The sequence below is a fragment of the Trachypithecus francoisi genome, unplaced genomic scaffold (assembly GCF_009764315.1).
Source record: "Trachypithecus francoisi isolate TF-2019V2 unplaced genomic scaffold, Tfra_2.0 Lachesis_group13, whole genome shotgun sequence".
Lineage (NCBI taxonomy): Eukaryota > Metazoa > Chordata > Mammalia > Primates > Cercopithecidae > Trachypithecus > Trachypithecus francoisi.
In genome coordinates, this window is record NW_022681458.1 from 107,910,487 (window position 1) to 107,915,460 (window position 4,974).

Consider the following 4,974-nt stretch of genomic DNA (forward strand, 5'->3'; position numbering starts at 1 on the left):
TCAGCCCAGAAATAAATGTTCCCCATGAATTCAATCATAATATAGACATTATTTTGTTTACTGTAATTTTACTTAACATTAGCATATTAAAACTGCTTTTAATTTTCCAGTTCATGTTAGAACACTTTACAGTGTTTTTTTTCTACTGGGAATGAAACCATGCCCCAAGGAGTTAAAAAAAAAAAAAAGTTAACAAAAATTCTTGGGTGTGCAGGATAAATGGATAAGAAAAACAACTTAAGACTCGCCTCCCTTATAATAAAACTGTCTAAAATTAGTTAAAACCAATATGGCTAACTAGAGTTTACACAGCAAGCTTGCTAATGTTACAGCCTAAAGTTTCACCACATATTTTATACTAACTACCTCCAAATTGGCACATGGGACCCATAAAGAGGTAATACACATGCCAAAGAACTTTCCAGACCTCTTCCACCAATCACCTACTAATCCCAGAATCCACCCCCTAAAGGATAAAATCACTGCCTTAACACCAGCACAGAGAGAGCAATTTGAGCTGCACTTCTGTCTCCTTGTAAGTCACTTGAAATAAAAAGCTTTTCTCAGAAATCCAGTGTCATTTTATTGGCTTAGAGCATTGGGCAGTGAGCCACTTCTGCTTGGTAGCAGGATTGGGATCTCCTTTTCCGTGACATTTTTGAATTGTTAGGAGGGTAAAGAACACTATCAGTTATCAATTTTTATATGTTGCCTTTTTATGCAGCAGTATTCTTGATCTCTTGCTCGTTCTAATAGTTTGTATTGAGTATCTTATATTTTCAAGATAGGTGGACAAGTGTGAGAAAGGATAGCATAACAGTAAGAAGTATGGATTCTTTCAGCCACACTGCCTGGGTTCAGACTCTGGTTTTGCTCTTACATTAACAAATGTATAACCTTGGATAACTTGCTTATCCTCAGCTTTCCTCATCTGCAGAATCCTACATCATGAGACTATTATGGGAATTAGAGTGTAGAACACAGAATAGTGTGGGGCAAACTAAGAGTTTAGTCTTTTCCTGCCTCATCCTTTTATTTGCCGATTGCATTAATTAGATTGGTTCTTGAGTAGAGTGTTGAATAAAAGCAGTGATGGAGGCATACTTGTATTGTTTTTATTTAAATACTAAAGTCTTGAGATTAAGTGTGATAATTTCTGTAGGTGGTTTTTGTTTTCACTGTGTTTCTTATTTTTGAGACAGGGCCTTGCTGTCTTAGGCTGGAGTGCAGTGGTGCAATTTCAGCTCACTGCAGTCTCAACCACCCAGGCTCAAGCAATCCTCCCACCTCAGCCTCCCAAGTAACTGGGACTACAGGTGTGTGTCACCACACCCAGCTAATTTTTTGTATTCTTTTGTAGAGACAAAAAACATATGTTGCTCAGTCTGGTCTCGAATTCCTGGGTTCAAGAGATCCGCCTGCCTCAGCTTCCCAAAGTGCTGGGATTACAGACATGAGCCACTTTGCGTGGCCTTTAGATTTTTAATAAACGTCTTTTATCAGGTTAATGAAGATTTCATTTGTTCACTTTCTGTTATGAGTAAATTTTGAATTTGTCAAATACTTTATCAGTATTTGCTGTGATTTTTTCATTGTTGTTTGGATATAGTGGACTATAGCAACAGAAATCCCTGATTCTATTTTTCTGGAATAAATGTTGTTTGATCACTACATATTATTTTGTGTATGCAGCTGGGCATGGACAACATAGCAAGACCTCCTCTCAACAAAAAATGAAAATTAGCCAGTGTGGCGGCACATTTGTAGTCCTAACTACTTGGGAGGCTGAGCCAGGTGGATGACGAGCTCAGGCATTCAAGGTACAGAGAGCTATGATTCTATCACCACACCCTTGCCTGGGTGACACAGTGAAACCCTATCTCTAAAAATAAACATTTTTAAAGTAAATTTTGTGTATGTACTACTGAATTCAGTTTGATAATTTAAATGTTTTTCATTTTGTTCAGGTATACACAACAAAATTCCTTTTAAGTGTACAGTTTTATGAATTTTGGTAATTGTATGCAGTCAAGTAACCTTCACCATACTCAAGCTACAGAACATTTCCACTGCCCCAGAAAGTTTCGTAGTGTATCTTTATAGTCAGTCCCCATTGCTAGCAACCCAAGGTCTATTTTTGCCTTTTCTAGAATTTTATATAAACAGAACAATATAGTATGCAGTCTTTTGTATTTAACTTCTTTCATTAAGCATAATTTTTTGAGATTCACCCATGTTGTTGCATATATTAATAATGTGTTTCTTTGTATTGAGTAGTATTCTGTAGAATAGATGTACTGTAATTTGTTTATCCATTCACCAGTTAATGGATATCTAGGTAGCTTCCAGTTTTTAATCTATAATGAATAACGCTGCTGTGAGCAATCATTGGCAAGTCTTTATATAGACATGTTTCTATTTCTTTTGGATAGATACCTAAGCGTAAATTTTCTGGATTATATAAGCGTACTGTCTTGGTTTGTACTACTATAACAAAATACCATAGATTGGGTAATTTAAAAAAACAGAAATTTATTTCTCATAGTTCTGGAGATTGAGAAGTCCAAGATCAGGGTGCCAGCAGTGTCTGGTGAGGGACTCAGTCCCTCCTTCGAAGATGGTGCCTTGTTGCTGCATCCTCTGGAGGGAACAAATGCAGAAGGAACAGAAGGGCAAGAAAAGGTCTAAACTACTCTCCAGCCCTTTGATAAGGTGGATAATCCATTCGTGAGGGCAAAGCCTCATGACTTAATCACTTCCCAAAAGGCCCCACCTCAACACCACCACAATGGGAATTAAGTTTCAACATGAATTTGTTTTTTCTTTCCAACTTTTATTTTAGGTTCAAGGGGTACATATGCCAGTTTGCTACATGGGTAAATTGCATGTTGAGGGGGTTTTGGAGTAAAGATTACTTCATCACCCAGGTAATAAACATAGGTAGTTTTCGGTTTTGTTTTGTTTTGTTTTTCTCTCTCTCTTTTTCTGGAGTAGGTGTTTGTAACAAAATGATAGGTAGTTTTTCAATCCTCACCCTCCTCCCACCCTTGACCCTCAAGTAGGCCCGCGTGTCTGTCGCTCCTTCTCATGTTCACGTGTACTAAATGTTTAGCACCCGCTTGTAAGTAAGAACATGCAATATTTGGTTTTCTGTTCCTGCATTAATTTGCTTAGGATAATGGCCTCCAGCTCCATCAGGTTGCTGCAAAGGACATTATCTCATTCTTTTCTATGGTTACGTAGTATTCCGTGCTACACGTGTACCACATTTTCTTTATCCAGTCCACTGCTGATGGCCGTTTAGGTTGATTCCATGTCTTTACTATTGTGAATAGTGCTGTGATGGACATACACGCATATGTCTTTCCGGTAGAACGATTATATTCCTTGGGTATATACCCAGTAATGGGATTGTTAGGTTGAATGGGTAGTTTTATGTTTTTTGAGAAATCTCTAAATTGCTTTCCATAGTAGCTGAACCAATTTACATTCCCACCAGTAGTGTATAAACACTTCCTTTCTTCACAACCTTACCCGTATCTGTTATTTTTTTGCTTCTTAATAATAGCCATCCTCACTGGTGTGAAATAGTACCTCATTCTGGTTTTCATTTGCATTTCTCTAATGATTGGTGGTATTGAGCATTTCTTCATATGCTTGTTGGCTGTGTGTCTTCTTTTGAGAAGCGTCTGTTCATGTCCTTTGCCTGTTTTTGTTTTTGGTTTTTTGTATTTTTAGTATAGATGAGGTTTCACCATGTTGGCCAGGCTGGTCTCAAACTTCTGACTTCAAGTGATCTGCCTCCCAAAGTGCTGGGATTACAGGCGTGAGCCATCGTGCCTGGCCCTAACTCATATTTTTAAGTGAATGTATATATAATACATTACTATATAGAGGGGCTAAATAAGAATATGTTTTTTAACATATTGTTAACATAACAAATTTTTTTTTTTTTTCTCCACTGTGCATGTTAGGATCTGGAAGTATTTAGACCATTAAAATAGCCTGGGTTTTTTTTGTTGTTGTGTTTTGTTTCTGGGCTATGGTTATAAATTCTAAGTGACACTGCCTTTGGCAGTGTCTAACCATAAAAAAAAAAAAATACAACATTCTCCTAATTTCTGTTTCAGTTCAGTTGGCTGGCACCTGAGGGTTTCTCTAGATTTTGAGTTGTATTTGCTACCTGCTGTGTCAGCTTCTCAAAAGTCAGATAGACTCAGATTAATACAAACATTTTTATTTTTCCACTTTCTGCCAAATGTCAACATCTGCACAAATGATTGGCTAACTCACCAAAGGAGTGCTTTGTTCACCACGTGGTGGTGTAAACCAAAAAGTGACTGAGGCAAATTAGCTGATTAGAGTTGAGGACAAGCCTGGGAAACAAAACACAAGTTACAGTTGGATCTGTGACCCGTGCTTTCTACAGAGAAGGTCTGGGGAACGTCAATATTTAAAGGGGAAAAAGCAAGCAGAAGAGGAAGGGGGAAAAAAAGGAGGGAGGGTAGGCAGTGAGGCAAGCGGATGCATTCTTGTGAGGCTTTGATTAAGGCCCAGTGAATCTACATTTTACATGTGAAAATAAAGGAGTAGGGGGATAGTCAATTATGCATTTGTCTCAGCTCAGTAAATCTATATTTTGCATAAGATAAAGTAAGCATGTGAAGTTACAGCCATCTGGGAACAAAAAAAGGTTTTTTGTGTATGACTCAGTTCCCAAGTTTAACTTTTCCTTTGGCTTAGCTGGTTTGGGTTCCCAAGATTGTATTTTTCTTTCACAGTTGTCTTACATTTCCTCATCAGCACAGCAGCACCCACACCACCAGCCCCTGATGTTCTCTCTCCAGATGGGCTGCATTTGCCATTTCTTCCCCTTGCTCAGCCATAAAACGTTGTCCTTTTATCTCATCAGACCGGACATACCTTCAACCCTCCTTTCCCCAGGCCTGCTTCTCTCTCCCAGCACTTACAGAA